Source organism: Marmota marmota, unplaced genomic scaffold (assembly GCF_001458135.2).
Source record: "Marmota marmota marmota unplaced genomic scaffold, marMar, whole genome shotgun sequence".
Lineage (NCBI taxonomy): Eukaryota > Metazoa > Chordata > Mammalia > Rodentia > Sciuridae > Marmota > Marmota marmota.
In genome coordinates, this window is record NW_025999944.1 from 4,284,882 (window position 1) to 4,307,662 (window position 22,781).

General features: G+C 36.0%; 1 protein-coding gene across 2 annotated transcripts in view; it reads right to left on the reverse strand.

The window, feature by feature from the left end:
* Ppp2r2a (protein phosphatase 2 regulatory subunit Balpha) overlaps positions 1-22,781 on the reverse strand; it is a 64,304-nt gene that overhangs the window by 26,271 nt on the left and 15,252 nt on the right. The window lies entirely within an intron of this gene.

Genomic DNA, 22,781 nt, shown 5'->3' on the forward strand with positions numbered 1-22,781 from the left:
ATATAAATTTAAGAATAACAAAAACTATCAATATTTGGGAATACCTTAAGATTATTTAAGCAACTATAAAATGCTTTTAAAAGGCAAACGGTGATACAACAATGTTAGAGTCTTAAACTGAACTTCATGCTTGGCCCAGTATGACAGGATACACATCAACTGAATTTTCACAAACCACCAACAATTAAATGCCAAAGAAAAATAACAGCTTTTAAAAGGAGAATCTTTCCTAAAAAGATTTATTAAAAAATGCTATTTTGAGGGGCTGGGCCTGTAGCTCAGTGGCAGAGCGCCTGACTATCATATGTGAGGCACTGGGTTCGATCCTTAGCACCACATAAAAATAAGCAAATAAAGGCAATTCTGTCCATCTCCAACTACACAAGAAACTTTTTTAAAATGCCATTTTGTTATAGGTACAGTTCAGTAGTAGGGTGATTGCCTAGCGTTTGTAAGACCCTGGGTTTGAACCCTAGTGCTGCAAAAAGAAAAAGGAGGGTATTTTACAATGGGAAAAAAAAAAAATCCACCCTATATTAATCTTATTAAAAAAATAGTCTAATATGGGGTTAATAAACAGAGAGAACCTCCTCTCAGAATAATTACTTTCTTTTGGGGGTGGAATGGTAACTGTTGGTGATGGTGGTGGGAAAGATAATATCAGCATCACTGGTTTAATTTTTACCTCATTGTCATCCCTTTTTGTCACCTACCTTCTCTATTTCTTTTTGCAGAATAGGACACAATCAGATAGCCAAGGAAGGGCTCAAACATATAATGAGCTCATGTTAAAACTCAGACAGGTGAAACATTTAGATAGTATATAGAAATGATAATTAAAAATAACTACGGTATATTAATTGTCCTTGACATTCTTTAAATCCTTCAGTTCTTGAGAGTCGTGATACTTTACAAAGATACTCATTGATTTTATAAATTCCATTTGAGAATTATGTTCCAAATGATTTCAATGAAACAATCATGTACAGATATGATTATAACTGTATTACTCTACATATACATTTTAAAGAACCACACAATTAAGAAATGTAAGAGTAACCCACAGTCACAGGCTGGAAAGCTATGGTCCACTGCCTGTTTTTTTTTTTTTTTGAGGGGGGGGTGGTACCGGGGATTGAACTCAGGGACACCTGACCACTGAGCCACACCCCCAGCCCTATTTTATATTTTGTTTCAGACAGGGTCTCACTGAATTGCTTAGTGCCCCACCATTGCCGAGGCTGGCTTTGAACTTACAGATTCTCCTGCCTCAGCCCCCTGCGCTGCTGGGATCACAGGCGTGCACCACAGTGCCTGGCTTACTGCCTGTTTTTGTAAATGATATTTTACTGGGACCCAGCTCAATCTATAAGTAGTTGGAGACTGAAGATTTACTATCTGGCCATTTACAGAAAATGTCAACCCTTGTTTGTGCATCTGGACACTGACATTAACAAATATGGTTTGTATGGATACAAAGACAATGAACTAATGTCAAAGAAAACAATTCACAGGGACATGTACAACCATGATGTACATGTGCTCGATATTTATATACAATTCTACTATTAATCTTCATAACACCACTATAACATAGATATTATTTTCAATTTAGAGAAAAGCAAAGGGATGCTCAGACAAAGTAAATAACTTGCTGAAGAAAAATCACATAACTATTAGGCTTCAGAGCCAGTATTCAAATTTAGCAGGTATGAACAACTATATGGATAAGGAAGCAGCACAGGATTTTGCAAATCACTGAATGATGACCAGTGGAATAATATAGAAATGTTCAGTTTATTGCCTCTTTTTCATTATTAAAATGCCTGTGTTCAAGAAAATATTTAGAATTAAACATCTTTATACGACTTACTAATGACCACAAGCAACTACTGCCTATTCCCTACAGTAAAGTTTTGAGTACTTAATTCAGCACCTGCTACATTCAAAGCACTGGGTGATACATGTTCTAAAGTCTACCCTCCTAAAGAGGCTTACAAGAAAGAACTAGAGCCACAATAAACAGTTAACCAGTAAAAGATTAAGTATACATTTAAGAAAATCATTATGAAGTACAGGACTGAGTAAAGAGAAGGAGTAAAAGAGAGTGAGCCATATATTGGCTCCAGGAGTATAATAAAACAAAATAATCAATTGTGAAATAAAGTCTAAGAAATAAAGAACTTGTAAATACTTAAATAAGCCTCCCCTTTTTAAAAATAAAAACAGGCGTACACACACTACTATCCAGCTACACTGTTAGCCCCAACCTTTCATACCTGGAAGGAAATTCATTTATTTCTGGATAGACTGAATCTTTAAAAAAAAAAAAAAAAAAAAAAAACAACAACAAATAATTTATTTCCCATAAAGCTTAACCAGGCAATCAGTCTCCTCTAGTTTTGAATGAGAAGAAAAGTGAACAGAATATAGGAAACAAGTGTTTTCAGACAATGGGCACTATGGCGCATAGGATTGCGAGCCCACAGGAGGAGGAACAGAAACCGAGCCCTAATATCCACTGCAGCTTACTGACTGGAATGAGCTTCCAAGACAAGGTAGTAAGTCAGAAAAATCCAGAGACCACCAATCTCACTGGGTCTAGAGACAGAAACTAGGAATTTTGAGAAAGCTGAAGTAGCCAGAAGGATGGGTAGAGTAACCCAAAGGATAGATACTGTACAGAGAGTTGGAGGGATCTACCTTGAGAATCTTAGGCTGAACATGGATCTGGGCCTATGTGGAGCTTTCCTAAAAACCTTAAAATAAAAAAATAAAAAAAGATCTGACTAAACTCAAATAATTTAACTATGTGCTAGAAGAAAATCCAATATTCAATATATTCAACAGCATAAATTGACCATGTCTGGCACCCTACTTAAAATTACCTGGAATGTGAAGAGGCAGGAAAATATGAACTACAACCAGAAGAACACCCAACAGAAACAGAACCTGAAATGGCACAAATGATGAAGGTCCTAGTAGATAAGGATCTAAAGCAGCGATTGGAAATATGTTTCATGTTCAAAAATGAAACATGAATGACAGAAATTAAAGATAAAAAAGACCAAAAAAAAGGGGGGGTGGTTGTGGTGGTGATGTGGCTTCATGGCAGAGCACTTGCCTAGCATGCATAAGGCCCTGGGTTCAATCCCTAGAACTGTCCCCTGCTCCCACAAATTGAAAAGTTAGTTGGAAATGAAAGATTTGAAGATATGATGACTAGGATTCATAGACCAGATATTATAGCAGAAAAGATGACCTTGAAGACCTAGTTATAAAATAAAAAATGAATGATGTAAAAAGGAACAAGGGGGAAAAAAAAAACCCTCAAGACCTGACTTGTGGGATGACATCGAATGTTCTAACATGCATCCCTATAGCCTTGGGTGGAAAAAACATGGGAAACATTTTAAAAAATGATGACCAATATGTATATAAATGCTCAAGCAAGATGATACTCTATTCTCTACTATGTAAGACAACTAACACAAAAGGGTTAATACATATTCTAAGTGCAAGCTTATACTGGCATGTAGTAGTGACAAATGAAAGCCTTTTAGCAGCCTTGAATTGGTGATGTGACTTTGCAAAATTGTGAAGAACTCTGTAAAATTCCAGTACTTCAAATATAATCTTCCCTTGTTTACACAGTAAGCTATAGGTTATCCATTAAACCTATACCCTCTGCTTACTCCAAAGAAACCCTTCATAATAATATTATATAGTAATAATATAGGTTTGGATTTCAGGCTTAGAAAATTTAAAAATTTTTTTTCCAGCATCATGAACATTTTTTTAAGAATATTATAAGTCATGGAGACCAAGGAACAAATTTATGGTCCTGCAAACTGCCACACTTGGACCAATAATGTCCCCAATAACTGACAAAATTGTTTTTTTTTTAAAAAGAGGAATTTAATAGTAAAAAAGGTCTTTCCTATTATATGTATCAATTAAAGCTAGGTTTAAAAATTCAAGTCATAAATCTTTATATGCTCAAAGATTTTTCTTGATAATTTCAGGGTTATTAAGAATAGAGCTGACAAAAATCTAGAAGGTTGACACACCCCCTTTGTGACTGACAAGATTAAACAAGGAGAGAAAAGTAGATGGGACCAGGGAGGGAAAAGGGATAGATCCTAAAATTATGAATGATAAACACAGGAAATTTATATCAATATAAAAAGTATACATTTCTTCTGGATGTTTTACTTGTTACATTCAGCAATAGAAAAGACTCAAAGAATTCTAATTATAAATTTTAAAGACCACATTCTCTAATTTAAATTAATAAAATTAGTTAAAAATTAACAACCACACTGGTTCTAACCAACCACTTGATAACTATAACTTTTAGGGAAGACAAAAATCAGAATTGCAATCAAAGTATTTAAAAAATACAATGGTCTCTATAAACTAATCAACTTATAAAAGAGGAAAGAAAAAGAAAGGCTTGAAATCCCACTATTTAAACATAACCACAGGTAATTAATTAGTCTCTTAGCAAATTCATGCAATTAAAAATTAGTCATCAGATATTTATATACAAAGCAATTTTTGTAGGATCATTTACAGTATGAGATTATCATAAGTCTTTAAAATTAACTTTAAATACTTTACAAGTAAATTGTATAGAAAAAAAGAGTCATCATCCTTAATCTCACTTCTAAGAGAACCACTATTATTTTAGTGTGTATTTTAACAAAGGCTATCCATGTATATGCATAGAATAAAAAATAACAAATTAACTTTTATCTAGAAGATTGTCTACAATGTCACTGAATTTTTAAAAAGTTACAAAACATGTTTGATACTATTTGTATAAACTAAAACAAGGAATTACAGAATAGTTACCAAAGTGAAAGCCATTAGCACAAAAATAACCTTGATGATCTTTACAAAGTGAATAAAAGTAATGAGATATCACTACATGCTGTTCAAATACTAACATGAAAGAAAAACGGGGTAATACCCAGTGCTGTGTGGAATTACGGGAACTCTCACCTAATGATGATAGGAATGCAACATGGCACAATCATCCACTTTGGGAAAAATAACTTCAGCAATTTAAGTTAAATTTGTTCTGTGTTCACCCAAGTGAAATAAAAACTAATGCTTACAAAATAATCTGGATGTAAAAAGAAATCTGGAGCTTTGTCATCACCCAACACTGGAAACAACCCAAATGACCCTCAACTGGGGAATAAACAAATAAAATATGGTATATCCATACTTTGAGACAGCACTGAATAATGTAAGTAGGAACAACTACTCATACAAGCAATAGCATAGGTGAATCTCAAAATTCAATGTGCTAAATGAATGAAGCCAGATTCAAAAGGCTATATATTCTGATTCCATTTATATGACATTAAGCATAAGGCACAACTAAAGGAAGAAAAAACAGATCAGTGGTTGCAAGGGGCTATTATATAGGTGGAATACTGGTCTACAATGGGGCCTGGAACTTTTTGTAGTTTGGCTTTGGTCTTGATTGTGGTGGTAGCTAGGTTTTTGTGAATGCTTGAAACACTGTGCACTAAAAAAAGGTGAATTTCACAATATGTCACCTATACCTTAGGAAAAGAACACCATCTTGACACTGGAATCTCATCCCCGATACCCTAAATCCTAATCTGATGTTTTACTTACTTGTTACACACTTCTTTCCTGATTTAAAACCTTCAAGGGTCCTCTAAGGATTATCATATTTTTAATGGGCTGCTTGGCATTCAATCTTCTCTGGATGCGTTACGAAGCATTCAATACTCTTGAAACATTATGTCCTGAAGTTAAACTACTAAAATAATCCAAAAAAACTGTCAATGCATAAAAATGCCCATAAAAATGCATAAAAATGTCTTTAAGTTCTCTACAGAGTTAGAAACCTCAAATGTTCTTTCTCTGTCGATACCCTTTTGCCCTAATTATTCCTGAAATCTGCCTCTCCTTTTTGCCTCTTTCCCCGTCTAAGCCCTGGTTTTTCACTAATCCTCAAGTAAGACCAACAGGACACAAGATAAAGTTACAGCTCTGCTTCATGTCAATTAATTTTTATGATCTCCAAGTCTGTTTGGAGACAGACAGACAGATGCCTGTCTTCAGAGGATTTATCTTTCACGGAGCATATGCATTATCTAGACACTTAGAACACATGAGGCGGATAAAAGCAAATAAGGCCCGGAGAGAAATAACATGCTCTTCCTCGGAAACTTCTAGTATGGATAATTAAAAGACTTGAAGGGATAACACATTGGCAAACGGTGTGAAACTACCTATGACTACAGATCTCCACTAGAGAACCTATAACTCATGAACAATGGTTCTTTAGTGAAAAATACTTTCAGTAAGTTTCAAGTCAATCAATGATGAAATGGGAATGGAAGGAAGACAAGGAAGCAGAACACTTTCTGCTCTAGCAGAAAACTGCACTGCTGGAGGACAAAACGCTGATGCTAGAGATTCTTGAATCATTTACCAGGACCCTGCTACATTTGAGATGGGATTTGTGTTACTCTCACTTCCAAGGGCATGCCTCCCCATGATCCAAGGATCTCCACTAGACTCTACTTCTTGCTCTCTAGAGAGAGGGTGTGCTAGGGATTGAACCCAGGGCCTTGGGCAAATTAAACACACTCTATGCCCCCTGCCCTAGGTGCCCACTCTTAATGGACACAAGGCTCTGGAGACCCAAGCTTCCAAAACACTCTTGGGATATAAATCACACTCAAACTAGAGCAGGTGTTTTCTCACTTTTATACAGAAAAGTTAGAAACAACTGTGCTTTAAGTAGTAATATATAGACTATAACAGAAGTCAACTGTTATGGAATAAAGCTACACAGCATAAGAGTTAACCAAGATGAATCTTTCTCCATAAACTTACTTTAACATAGTCTTAGATTTACAGAGGAGTTGCAAAGATGGTACAGTAAATTCCTGTATATACCCCTTCACCTAGTTTTCCCCACTGTTTATATTTTGTATTACTATGGTAATAGTACAAAAAAAAAAGGACCCAATACTGGTCATTATCATTAGTTTTTCACATTTATTCACATGTCACTGGTTTCCCCCTAGTATCCTGTACTTCTGGGTTCTCATCAAGGGTACCATATTACACTTAGTCCATTATGTCCTTCCTCTCGTCTGAGAGAGTTTCTCAGACTTTCCTTGTTTTTGATGAGTAAGTAATGGTCAGAGACTTTTAAGTATGTACCTCAATTTCGGACCATCAGATGCTTTTTATCACCACCACGACATAACTTTAGGTTTCTGGCAGAAAGACCAGAGTAGAGGACCACTTGTATCACAGCATTATTAAGGGTACATCCTATTCACATGATTTATTGATAATAATCCATATCATCTGGTCAAGGTATCCTTTGTCAGCTTTCTCCACCATAGTTACACACTCCGAATATAATGTACTCTGGAAGGAAATTGCTAAGCACAGCCAACATTCAAGGAATGGAGGGTTTAAGCTTCACCTTTCTGAGCAGAGAGTACCTACATAAATTATTCAGAATTTTTTCATATTTGAAACTTATCTCTTCCTCCCCATTCATTCATTCATCTGTATGAACACATAATACTTATTTCATATTATAGGTTATAATCTAATACTATGCATTTACTGTGTTTAAATTGTTCCAGATTTGGCCACTGAGAGTTCTTTCGCGTTGGGTACTGGAATCCCTTTCATAGGTCTCATCCTTAGGTTTTTTTGTTTTTAGCATTTCTAGAACTTAAAAATATTAACTTTGACATATTCATAATATTACCACAAACATTATTTAGTCCTTCATTCTAGTTTCATACTAATTTTTAAGAACTGAAGTCTCTAAGTTCTGAAGATTACTATAAATATACCAAGAACAAAAGTAATAACTACAGGGCTGGAGTTATAACTCAGTGGTAGAGCACTTGCCTTGCACATGTGAGGCACTGGGTTCAAACCTCAGCACTGCATAAAAAAGTAAGTAAAATGAAAGTATTGTGTCCATCTACAACTTTCTACACATACACACACACACACACACACACATGCATATGTAAAGTAATGACTGTAGTAAGTTAGGCCCATAACTAATTCCTTGGTGCATCTGACCATCACTAAGATTTCTGTTCTACAATACATTTTTCATGTAGTCGGGAGGGTTTATATATATATATTTAGTTATAGGTGGACACAATATCTTTATTTTTATATTTATGTGGTGCTGAGGATCGAACCCAGTGCCTCACGCATACAAAGTGAGTGCTTTACCTCTGACCACAACCCCATCCAGAGGTTTTAAAAATTAAAAAACTACACGTGTTAGCTTACCTACATGTTTTCACTAAGAATGCAACTTGCATTTCCTACTAATCTATCACTTGTTCTTTTCTTTTCGGATGTTGGGGAGGTAAGGACGAGAACATGGCAGATACACAAATCACCTTTGTCTCTGTCCAATTTAAGGATGCACCCTCAAAACATTCTGATATATAATAGTATAGAAATCAGATTCTCATATGTTCTCATTTTGATCTGGTTTGTTTCAACACTAGAGCTCTCATTAAGAAATATACTAGTTTGTTTTGGAACATGATTCATTTTCATTATCTTTTCACTGGCCCCAGAGCTAATTATAATGATTAACTCAAATTTCTTCTCATAGGCTCATTTCTCCCCCAAAGTAAAAAAAAAAAAAAAAAAAGTTTTTAGAGAGAATGCATTTATAAATGCTAGTTTATTGCTAAAGGGACCTACCTCCCTGCAGACCTCTATGATGCTTTCACCACTGTGGACCTCTAGAGGGAGCTCAAAGTTCTTGTTATTTCCCCCCAAGGTCAGGATACAACTATGTGCTATGTTCAAGATTTAAGAATATTGTATTATGTCACCCTGAACAGTAAATCAAGTTTGTGCCATCCCTTTAGAAATTTTTCCCTCTCAAAAGTGAATAAGGCTTATTAATCTATTCACCTGCTCTCGGGAAGCAGGCCCCAAACATTTCTTCCTCTCCCTTCAACAGACTCCTGTGATTTCCTCTTCACACTTTTCCCAGTTGGCACTAATAGGACATTCTTCCTGTACCTGAGAGGCTGAAAGGAGGATAGTAGTAGGTACCTGAGGGTAGAAGTTCCCTCCTCTTAGTTTTAGTGCAGCAGTGAGTGTGTTCCCACCTTCTTCACGTTATGGAGTACACAGAATGCAATGTTTGTATGGTATATTATAAAGGTAAGATGAAGCTGCTTGCGGTTGCCCAGGACCCACTCAGGCACCCATTCCCAAGGGCTGAGAGCATACCTTCATCTAAGTATACCTGTTAACACATTCTCAGGGCCACATCTGTAGGAAATTGGCACAGGGAATGCCCTAAAGTTAGACTAACATGGGTCCCATACTTCACTGTTGTCTGTATAACCTTAAGGAAGTAATTCGGCTTCTTAAAGACTGTTTCCTCATCTTTAAAAACCCTTCTCAGAGTTGCATTGTGAGCTAAATAAGGAATAAATGTTAAGAAATAAGCCTTGTATGACTTACATGGTATAAACACAGTGGTTAAGTGACTTTGCTACTGAAAGCAAAAACAAAAGCCTGTCTCTAGGCTTTGGGTCAATCTAGCCAAGGTAAAGCTCTCCAAATGGTCCCATTTAGTTCATGAGAGTCCAAGGCTAAAGCTCAAGCAAGCAACTAGTATTAGTTGCCTTGCTTTGCTGCCTCTTTGCATGTAGATTTACAGAGGCCTCAGAGAAGATCACATACTATGTGTCTCTTGGCTAAAACATCACCTCAACTTCACTATGATTTCCAACCACATCATGGAGGTGTAAATACTTAAGGAATAAAATAAGTGCTACTGGCCTTTTTAAAATAGACTTTCCTCAATCTGACTCAGTAAACAAGAACATGTCATATGATCAGCTCAACAAAGACCGCTGGCTATCATTGCTTAGACAGAACCTACATTGTAATGTTGCCATGAGAGTCAGGGTCCATAGGGTAATTTCCAGAGATGTGTTCTGGAACCAGTCTCCCTTCTTTATAACTTGTTCCTGGATAATCTGATATCATGTTTGGATAAAATGGAATGGAACCATACCCTCCTGCAACAAAGAACAGAGAGATAAAAAGTTGCTAATACATTGAGTCTAACAGACAACAAGCCTGGGTGTATAACTGCTATATAAGTTAGAAGGAAGAGCTATAAATTGACCATTCTAAAACTGAAGTTAGTTATCATCATTAGATGTTCACCAACTTTTAACTGGCTCATAAATAATTCCACAAAGCACATAAAGTTGTTTAGTGTCCTATCAAATATAATGCAAATGGTTTCTCATGAAGATTATCCAAACTAGTACTACACAAAGGTCCTGCATCTATTTATCTTATTGAAAAAGTTTTATAACAAGAAATGATATCCAGTTATTTATACTAGCCAAAAATATTTAAACTATGATTATTGTGGCCATGCTATAAAACTTAGAACATACTCCACTGTCCATTTGTTTTGGTAGTCACACCCAACAAATTTGTTTTATGATAGGATTCTCAGGTTCCCCACAAACTGGATAAGCATCAGAATATCTGGAGGAAAAGGCTAGAGACTTTTAGGTATAAAAAAATGTTACAGACCTTATTCCAATGGCAAAAATCAGCTTTTTTTTTTTTTTAAACTAAGAAGGGAGATTTAACTAAGAATAATCCAAAGAAATGTGTGCCTTGGAATACAACTAAAGTGAATTAGGAATAGAGAGCAAGTGGAGGAAACAACTGGAGACCCATCTGGAGTTACTCCAGAACTCTGATAAGGAACAAGAGTGATCTGAGTCAGTAAAATGCAATAATATCATCAGTAGCAGGCAACATTAAAAATGTACTCCCCATGTTAGTATTTGATCTCACAGACAACAACCTAGATAAAGCTGGTTTAATTAATATACCCACTTAGAAGATGAAGAAACTAAAGCAAACCAGGTGCAGCGGCACACACCAGTAATTCCAGTAGCTCAGGCAGCTGAGGCCCTAGGCAACTCAGCGAGACATAAAAAAGGGATGGGGGTGTGGCTCAGTGGTTAGGCACCCCTGGGTTCAACCCCCAGTAACCCACCCTCCTTAAAAAAAAAAAAAAAAAAACCTAAAGAAGAGGTAGCCAAGCAAGGAAAAGTGGTACACACTGTATTCCCAGCTACGTGGAAAGCTGAGGCAGGAAGGTCCCAAATTCAAGGCCAGCAACTTAAGACTCTATCTAAAAATAAAAAGGACTCATAGCAAAGTGCCCCCTGGTTCAATCTCCAGCATCAAAAATAAACAAATTAATTAAATAAAACAAAGACAAAAGGGGGCAGAATTGAACGAATTTTAAAATACACATACAAAACAATGTTTGATCAATCCAAAAGAGTATGTCAATTATTTCACCAAGTCTTAACAAAAAGGAATGCCTTATGTACTTTTAAAGAAAAAGAATTTTAGTCAATAAATTATTTTTGCTCATATTTTTTTTTTCTTTTGGTACCAGGGATTGAACTCAGGAGCACTCAACTACTATACCATATCCCCAGCCCTATTTTGTATTTAATTATTTAGAGACAGGGTCTCACTAAGTTGCTTGGTGCCTCACCTTTGCTGAGGCTGGCTTTGAACTCATAATTCTCCATCCTCAGTCTCCCTAGACTGTGGGATTACAGGAATGTGTCACAGCACCCAGCTTGTGCATCTTTTTTAAAAAATCATTTTCCTCTAGTTCCGATGAGTTAGCTCAGATGATTTCCTCATTTGGTTTGTAACTGTACCTAAACTGTAATTCACTGTCTCCAATATACTTCACAAACAATTGTAATCATGTTTTTCAAATGATTTAGAAAGTATTTTCACAGGATTCCACTTTGTGAGATGCAATTTCTATTCCATGAATCTCAATGAAAAAGAAGATTAAGTACTACTAAAGTTTTTCTCACTTAGGCTGTTTATTCTTCTAATTCTCAAAACTGATCTTGGGCTGGGATGTAGCTAAGTGGTAGAGAGTAGAGTGCTTGCCTCTAGTACTGCAAAACAAAACAAAGCCTGATCTTGGGACTGGAGGTGCAACTCAAAAGTAGAACACATAAGGTTCTGGTTCAATCCCCAGCAAAAAAAAATTACCCCCAAAATCCTTCCCTCAAAGACACTGCTTTTTACAAAAATTTCTAAATTTTTGTTTATTTTACTTTTTAAAAACAATGGTGCCAGGGCTAGAACCCAAGGCCTTATACGTGCTCGGAAGATGCTCTACACTGAGCCACATCCCTAGCCCTATTTTTGCTCTAAGCATTATGTACTAGACATTATTCCTGGGTGCTGGGATACAAGAGCAAACAGGAGAGCCAGGCATGGTGGTACAAGTTTATAATCTCAGCTACTTGGGAGACTAAGGCAGGAGGATTACAAGTTGACCTACCTGGGCAACTCAGTGAGGTCTGGTCTCAAAAATATACAAACAAACAAACAAACAGGGCTGAGATGAAGCTCAGAGGTACAGAACTCCTGTTTATATTCTCAGAACTGAGGGGGAGGGGAAGGTGGAAGGGGGGGAGGCACATAAAACAGACAAAAATCTCTGTCTTCATAGTTTATATTCTTGTGATGGAAAGAAACTACAAACAAATAAATAATAAATACCAAATATGTCAAGTAGTGCTCTAAAAATATAGACAAAAAGAGAAGAGAAAGCCTCTATGAGGAGGTTACTTAAGCAGAAGCCAAAGTTAAATAAGGGCAAGAGAGAAAGAGGATAAGCCAACTAAATGTGTTAAAGGAACACAGAGAGACTAGGTAGAAGCAAAGTCGGCAAACTTGATAAAAGCAAGAAAGTCAAGAAGACTAACATAAAACAAGAGAAATGATAGTTAAATGAGAGTGGAGCCCCTGGCCAAGGCCAGACTGTATACAGCATTGTAGGCCGGGGAGAAAAGACTGTGAGTTGTTCTAAGTGTGAAAAGAAGCCACCCGAGTATTTCTAATCTGTTTTAAAGTGACTATCAGGCAGGGTGCAATGGCATGCACCGGGGAGTTGAGGGGGTGAGGAAAGAAGACTACAGTTCAAAGCCAACTTCAGCCACTAAGTGAGGCCCTAAGCAACTCAACAAAACCCTGTCTCTAAAAAAAAAGGGCTGGGGATGTGGCTCAGTGGGTAAGTGCCTCTGGGTTCAATCTCCAGTATCAATAAAAATAATAATAAATAAAGTGACTATCAGTTGTGTGAACAAGTACAAAACTGGAACCATTTCCTTAGGTTACTACTGTAGCTTAAGAAAGAAATGAGAATGGTCAGGATAGGACAATAGTCACAGACAAATGACTTCAGAATACATCCTGAAGATGGCACTGCCAGAATTTGAGGGATAAAAGTTAAAGTTTCAAGGCTGTAAAAGCCTAAGGAGGAGAATGGTAGTGCCACACACTGAAAAAGACACAGGAAAGAGCATGTTTGGGGCCAAGGGTAGCTTAATATTCCATTTTCACATCTTTGGTATAGATTTTGACTGGACGTGCAAGTACAAATGTCATACAGTAGAAGCTAGATAACTTTGAAAGCCATTTAGGGAAAAGAAGATATAATAGGATATCATCAATTTAATGAAAACATTTGACATTTTAAAGGTAATTTACTAGTGAGGGTAGACAAAACCAAAAATTTGGTCTGGGGATTAAAGCTTGAGCTCACCTATATTTAGCAGATGAAGAAGAACCAGGTAGCAAGGAAATGAATGCACAGGAACTGCTGATGCAGTAGGAAGAATATTTCTGGAAGCTAGGCAAAGACAATTTTTCCAAAAGGAGTCACAGATAAAGGTACTGCTCCAACAGTCTGAAATTTGGTTTATAAAAAGGGCACCTTCTTACTATCTGCCACAGATGAAGACTTTCCCCTACCTTTATATGCCTTGAGCTATTCTGAGAAACAGGATGGAAAGAGTTAAAACAATTTTGAAACTGACTCATCATGCTAACTTCTCTGCTGGATATAATGAGAGTAGCAGTCCCCAAACCCCGAAAAGTACCTGAGTGATATTCTTTGAGTCACTAAAAGACTAAAAAAAAAAAAAAAAAAAAAAAAAAAAAAGCCACTTTGTCCTGCCTATGTAAAGGACAACTTCACCTAGTTATCATTCTTAGGTTATAAATAATTTTCCCTCAGAGTTCTTTGAATGCCTCTCTATCATCTTTTAACACAGCACTGTCCAACTTCCTATGACAATGGAAATGAACTTACTTTATTTAATTTTAAGTAAAGTAAAGGTTAAGAGCCACACATGCTTCATGGCCACCATACTGGACAGAATAGTCCTAGGATTTAATTACAGAGGACATATAATCCTAACCTAATACACTTTCTTTTGCAGGTATTTGCTTCTTCACTGCATACACGCACTACTTCTATATGCTAAAATTCAAAAATCCATTGTTATTCTTAAGTATAGATGTCCTTTATTTTGTCCAGTCTTTACTTATCTGTTAAGAGAATAATATTAAAAGGACCTATCACATAGGGGTTGTAGGGAATATTGAATGAGTTTCAACATGCCAAATAGTTGGCAAAAATAAGTGTTCATAAAATGTCAGCAGCATTCCATGCGCCTTTTGATCTGTTGTCTTTGACTTAGGAAATTTTTTTTACTGTTTTTCTGACTTTATCTTTTATCTGTTTGTTCTGGCCTCTCATACTGAACTTTGTTATATGCTGGACAAATTTTGTGTTTCTTATAGTTTTGTTAAACTTTTCATTTTTTTTCTTCCATAGTTGGGAATATTTCTAACATTCTGCAGCTACCTGCCTCCAAAAAGTCAACAGTCAAGAATCACACATTTCACTCAAATCTTTCCTGCTCTACCCATCCTGTTAAATGCCCATTAGCCTCCTGGAAAACACTGGGTTTTTCCTTAAATTTCAACAGTTTTTCTTGTTTTTAGCACTAAGTCTAATTCATAGGAAATCACTTGCTCATACTAGTCATTTATTTTACACTTCTGAATCTGTCTCTATCATTTTGTGTATGTATCCTCAAAGTGAAAGGCCCATGTTTATGTAATATTAAGAATTATACTGGGTTCAATCTGAAAACATTAGAGCTAAGTTCAAACCTTTCAGACCTAGGAGGAAAAATATTTACATTATTACACCCCATATAGTATTGGGCAGCTTAACAAATTATTCAAAAGGTAGCAGCCTAACAAAACATTTATTATCTCATAGTTTCTGTTGAATTTCTGTCAGGAATCTAGATGTGATTAAGCTGGGATCTCCAGTTTAGTTTCTCAGAAGGCTGCAGTCAATGTGTTGAGCTGAACTGCTGTCATGTCAAAGCTTGACTGGATGGCGAAGGATCCATTTCTAAACTTACACATGTGACTTTTGGCAGGCATCAGGTCTTCACTGGCCGCTGGCCAGGGACATCAGTTCTTCGCCATATGAACTCCACAGCGAAGCTCACAAAAATTAGAGCTGGTTCCCTCAGAGCAAGTGAAAGAAGGCAGTCCAACACAAGCCAAAGGCTTTTTGTAACCTCATCTCATAAGAGACTTCCCATCACTTTTGCCATACTTGCAGATCCAAGGGAGGGAATCACATAAGGAGATGAATACCAGAAGGCAGTATTTCACTGAGGCCAACTTAGAGGCTGCCTATCATACTTCTTGGTCGGGTTATAGATCCAGTAATAAGTATGTGGCCAGGAAGTAAGTAGTACTGTAAATCAAAAAAGGCAGCTTCAGAAAAGTTTCAAATCTGTGCTTCATAGTTAAGAATCTCTTTCCTGCCAGCATGGGTAGCCAGTTCCTTTCTGCTGGTCATTTCCCCCTTGGTGAGAGTTATTCTAAGCTGTGCAGTTTTTAATTCCTGCTTCCAAATACAAAACCTTACATCAACCAACTGCCCTATGGAGCACCCTTTAATTCTAACTCTCACTATTCAATATAGGTCCTTTTTCTTACTCCCCAAGAGGGCTTCTCAACCACATAAATGAACACTAAGGCAGTTAGCAATGTTGCCCCTCAACAATTCTCGTTTGTACTATTTCCTGCCAAATTCTTTTCAGCTTAGTTTTGGCACTCTTCCAGGGTTTCCAAGGATACTGAACTCTCCCCATTATGCTTGTTGGTCATTTCAGCATGTGTTTGTCTGTTTGTTTTAACACATGGGCTTGGATCACCATCCTCCACCAGAAATCAACACAGTTATTTGTTTAAGTAAGGCACTTTACACATTCTTTAAAAGACTTTGTTTGAATAAATATGGTAGGAATAAAATGGTAGTTTTCCTAGCCACACAGTTCAATTCTATTGTTGGATAGAGCAAAGATGTTTTAATCCACACCATCAATTTCCAGGATATTTTCTTCTATAGTAACCATTGATTTCTGAAAAAACTTCAATGCCACTAAAGCTGTTCAAAACATTCATTTAAACTTAGTTTGAAAAATTCCTAAATACAAAACTTAATGAGCACAGTAACATTTTACAATGTACCTACAGCTGTGCAGCAGGATTAACAAATCATGCACTGATGTAAAACCTACCCAACTACACGCCTAGCAGTGGAAACCAACCATAAGAATACTGATAAGAGGGACAAGAAAGGTAGAATCAAATGGCAATAAATGTTCTCTCTGAAACTGACAAAAATGTATAGCCAGCTAGATAACCAGAATTTAGTTTGTCCTCTACCGATGAATACTTAGGAAACAGAATTAAGAAGGTTACCAACACAAATACATCTAACAGATGGCTACCACACAGGACCTAACCTACCCAAGTAGTTATACTGTACAGATACAAGTACAGTAGAGTGTCAAGGGTCAAACATGATCTCACCAGATTTCTAGGTGATATGTCAAAGGGCAAGCATTTTAGCAATTTGCTCAAACAATAAGGTTATTTGTTATCTTCACAAAGTTGAAAAACACAAATTAACACACCAAAACAGTTGCATTTTACATAACAATGAACAACCTTAAAAGAGAATTAAGAGAACAATTCTACTTACAAAAGCATCGCAATGAATAAAGTACTTAGGAATAAACTTATCCAAGGAATTCAATACTGAAAAATTTAAAAAAAAAAAGCTGCTAAAAGAAAATGAAGTCACATTAAATGAAAAGACATTCTATGTTCATGTATTAGAAGACCATCAAATTCTTATCAAAATCCTCAGGACAACCACCCCAATTAGAAAAATCCACGCAATGGATTCTACCATGAAACAGAATACAGAAATAAACTCACATAAACGGTGGAGTGATTTTTGGTGGAGTGATTTTTGATACGGTTGCCAAGACCATGAATAAGAACAAAAGATGCTCAACATAATTAACCATTAGGGAAATGCTAAATCAAAACCACAATGAGATAATACTTCATACACATTAGGATAGCTATTTTAAAAAAACAAAAAAAAAAATCAGTGTTGGAGAGAATGTGAAGAAAAAACTATAACCCTTGTTATTGCTAAGTAAGAATTTCAAATGGTGTAGCTGCTTTGGAAAACATTAAGATTCCTAAAAAAGTTAAACAGAATTACTGTATGAAGCATTAACTGTACTTCCAGGTACACACTAAAAGAATTCAAAGCTTGGACTTGAACAGATATCTGAACTACAATGTTCAGAGCAGCACTAGCTAAACAGCCAAAAGATGGAAGCAATGAAAACGTCTACCAACAGATGAATAAGCAAAATGTGGTATACATGAATGAATTGTATTCAGCCATAAAAAGGAAATTCTGATTTATGCTACAACATGGATGAACCTTAAGAACATTAATGCTAAATGAAATATGCCAGAACAAATAATGCATGATTACACTTAACTGAGGTACCTGGAATAGCCAGATGCATAGTAAGTAGAACTGGGTTATCAGGGGCTGGAGAACAGAGGAATTGGGGTGGAGGTGAGATTATTTAGGAAGATGATAAAAGCACAGACAGCTGTACAACAATGTATATGTATTCAATGCTACTGAATTGTACATTTAAAAATGGCAAATCTTGGGGCTGGGGTTATGGCTCAGTGGCAGAGCACTTCCCTAGCACATATGAGGCACTGAGTTTGGTCATCAGCACCACATAAAAATAAATAAATTAAATAAACACACTGTGTCCATCTACAACTAAGAAATATTTTTTTAAATGCAAATCTTACCATAATAAAAAAAATGTTATCTCACATAAGAAGTTCCAATAGGACACAGAAATTCAGGGTTAGTTCACTGGCTTAATATTAAAAGATCCAGGTTCTTTTATATCTTTATATCCTGACTAAAGATAGTTACAGGGCTGAGAACTAGGGTTGTTACTGTGGGAAAAGTGAGATACAAATATAGAATGGGGAAGTTAGGATGGACCCTGTGGTATTCCATCTAAATTGGGTATCAGCATAAACTGCTATTTAAAAAATTTTAGTACAGAATATTCCAATCATACACAATAGTAGATAGAAGAGTGAAGTGACATATTCACAAAAAAAATGAGCTCATCACTCCAGAAAAATTCCTGGAGAATGCCAGGAAGAACACAAGCTGATTCTTTTGACCATGCAGAAAATTACATTGAAAGGTACAGAAAGAAAAGAGTAATGGTAGATTAAAAAAATAAAATAAAATAAATAAGGTGATTACTATTTACATAGAGAAAACGATAGCATACTAGAAAATAAAATCATAACTTATTTAATAGCAACAATAGACAGTATTTCTATGGACATTAATAACATCTATTCTTGCATTAAGTTTCTATGGCTGCTGTAATAAATGAGCACAAATTTGGTGGTTTAAAGTATCACAAATTGATTCTCTTACAGCTCTGAAGGCCAGAAATTAAAGTTCAAGTTCCACCAGGATAAAGCCAAGGTGTGGGATGGGCTGGTTCCTTTTAAAAGCTCTATGAGTGAATACATTTTCTTGCTTTTTTTTTTTTTAAGCTCCTAGAAGCCACCTGCACTTCTCTGGCCTGTGACCCTTTCTTGCACCCCACTCCAACCTTCTGATGCCGCTGTGACATCTTCATTTTCCCTCAAGTTTCATGCCTCTCTTTCAGAGGCCCTTGAGATTACACTGATGGAATGGTCAGACAATCCAAGATAATCCTTCTATCTCAAAATCCTTAATTTACTCAACATTTACTGGTTACAGGGATTACAATGTAAATATCCTTTAGGAGGCCATTGTGCAGTCTACTATAACTCTGCACACTGGTTTAAATAATAAAAATGGTATAATAGTATTGACAAAATGGCATGTGTCGAGGAAGGGGGGCAGCAGGATAGAGCTCAATTTTTAGCTACCACTAAAATATATGTGGATATAAAAATTGGTATGTTAAAAACAGCTATATGAACACAGTTTAAAAATATGAAAATAAATACTGGAAGAAACCACTGAAAAAGTCTGGGAAGTTGATGCAAGAATAACAGCAACAGAAAACTTTTTAATTTTTTAAGTTGTAGATGGATAGAATACAATTTTTTAAAATTTTTAGGTAGCACTGAGGATTGAACTCAGTGCCTCACACATGCCAAGTAAGCACTCTACCACTGAGCTATAACCGCAGCCCAACAGAAAACTTTTAATTTTTCTTTTAAGCATTTTGAAACTGACTTTGAAAAAGTACGTACATGAGCTACAGTAGTAAATAATCAACCCAAAACAAAGCTTAGAAGGCTGAGAAGGAAAGAGAAATCCTGACTTTGAAAGGTATTTCAAGGTTAACAAAACAAAGAGAACAACACAGAGATAAAAATTAAGGTTTCTGGGGCTGGGGATGTGGCTCAAGCGGTAGCGCGCTCGCCTGGCGTGCGTGCGGCCCGGGTTCGATCCTCAGCACCACATACAAAGATGTTGTGTCCGCCAAAAACTAAAAAATAAAAAAATAAAAAAAAATTAAGGTTTCATTTCTTAAATTCATCCTTTTCACAATGCTGGGAATCAGGTATATTACTAGCAAAAGCAAATCTTTACTTAGTAATCTTGACCTGCACAAACCCGAAATACAAACACAAATTTAATATAATAACAAGAGATAGCTAACATGTAGTAATACGATATAAAACACTTTAAATGGTTAGCATGAAGCTCCCAAGGGCATGTTTATTCATTTATTGAACAATGTTAGCTGATATAAGAATAGCACAATAGATCTACTCAGTTTTATCAAAAATGCTGAGTGAAACAATTAAGATATGACCTTACTTGGACTACCTTCTCCTTAAAAAGGATAAGCTACTTGGTAGCTCAAGGTGCTGTCTACCTGCCACCAACAAGAGCAACACTCATTGGGAACTGGTTAGAAATGCAAAACCATAGGTTCCATCTTGGATATAAATACACAAGCATAAACTGCATTTTAGCAAGATTCTCAAGACGTTCAAATGTTCGTGGGTATGAGAAAATTTGCTTTCTATTCTCCTCAGGTTCCTGTATAATTTTTGAAGTGCTCTAAATATTTATTGGCCTACTCAAAAGTTCTAGTATAGGACTGGGATCATCACACAAACAGCTGAGAAAAGGAAAGAAGGTACTTACTGAAAAAGTATTTCTAATGTAAAGAATTTACACGCATTCACAATGCTGCCTTATATAGTAAAAGGAGTTAAGAGGGTTTCAGAACCACAGGAGTTAAGGAAGGGTCAATACTTATACCAGGTTTCCCTGACAGCACACCTTCTGATGCTCTCCAGCCCACCCCTAACACACACACACACACACACAAAGAGAGAGAGAGAGAGAGAGAGAGAGAGAGAGAGATGGATGGGGGGAGTGACAAAAAAGGACCACACTTAACTCCTAACCAAACCAAGCCAAATGCTATTCATTAATTCAATACATATTTACTGAAAATGCCTATCAATGTGCCCCAAACCCTCCAAACAATAAATTAATCTGGATTTGTGGACTGAAATGAGCTTTTATTCTGTTGTCAAGTCTGTTAATCTTAATTAGGCATTAAATAATTACAACACTCAATTTTCCAAGTGCTCAGTATGTGCTCAAACTAAGCATTCATGTTCATTTAAACATTTGACTATCAAGGCAAGCACTTACCCTAGCTCACAGGTAAGAAAACTGGCACAAAGCAATGCTCAAATGTTTGTTTCCTTAGACTGCCTACCCACCATCACTTCACTTATAAATCTTTTCCTCGCATATTATCTCCCAGACCCAAATGATTCTTCTTGGAGTCTCCACACAACTTCCCTCAAAGAGAATGCAGAATTCAAAGGAGGAAAAAGAACTGATACTACAAATGAATAAGAAAAAGGCAAGCACCACCAAAGAAAAAGAGGACAGAAACAGTTCTACACACTTAAACAAGCTCAAATAACTGGAAAATATTTTTCTGACTAATACATACTGTGCTTGGGTATTGTCAAGGTCTGGAAATGAACACTGCCCCTTTGCTGCTGGAGGAAGTGAAAAATCAACCCCAATTTGAGGCAATTTGGCAATATATACCATAAACCATGAAAAGATGATGACACCTTTTAGACCCAAATCCCATGCCCTTAAATATATTCTTAAGTAATAAGATTCTCACAGGATATTCATCATAATATTTACATCAAAAATCTTAAATCTAAATTACATATGCCAGATAGACATCCAGTTAAATAATATAGCCATTTATCTTCTCAAATAAATTAAACTGAAAAAAATTATATGCAACAATTATACATAAACTATGCACGTTTGAGAAATATACAGTCACAGCAGAAAAAAACATTATAATGGAAATATCTAGCCTTATATGTTAACAGATGTCATCTAAAAAACGGTGAAATTATGTGATTTTATTTTTCACTTATATAGTCAGGAGAACCAAGGTTCTTTGGCTCTTCCACTCACTAACAATATGACCTTGGGCAAATTACTTTATCCAAGCCTCAATTTCCTATACTATAAAATGAAAGTACTAGTTTGTCTTCAGAGACTATTCGAGATCATTAAATGAGATAATGCATGTAAAGCACTTGCACTGAGACAGGTGGTTAGCTCAGTTTCTTGAGCACTCAAACATCTTATGCTTTCAATCAGAAAGTTACTTTTCTACTAGAGAATAAAAATTCTTAAGATTAACAAATTACTGCATATCAAGAATTTAATGAAGGGGCTGGAGTTGTAGCTCAGTTGGTAGAGTGTTTGCTTTACATGTGTGAGGCACTGATTGGATCCTCAGCTCCACATGAAAACAAATAAATAAAATAAAGGTATTGTGTCTGTCTAAAACTAGAAAAAAAATTACAAAAAAAGAATTTAACGAAGCTGTACTCTCATCAACACAAGGAATATGCACTTCAGTTAACAATGTTAAAGCATTCCCAAGAAATCAGATTGTGAATTAGAGATAGTAGACACATGAATACAAGGGCTTATGTGTTTACTGAACAATTAAAAAGATACACCAGACATCAATGAACCCAATTTTCTTTTGCAGTACTGGGAAGTGAACCTGGGGAACCTTATGCATACTAGGCAAATAAACTCGAGCTACATCACTTTTAATTTTGAGACAGGGTCTCAACAAAATTGTGAAGGTTGGCCTTGAACTTGCAATCCTCCTGCCTTGGCCATACTGTTATTTTTAGACTTGAATATCTTAAACATTATTGTAAATTTCACTTAGCTTTATTTACAGTCCATTTATTATTGTGTATCTAGATGCACAATCCAAATGTGTACAACCTTCAAAGTAGGCTAATTTTTTTCTCACACAGAAATCACAACCAAGTTAATTAAAAAAAAAAAAAAAAAAAAAAAA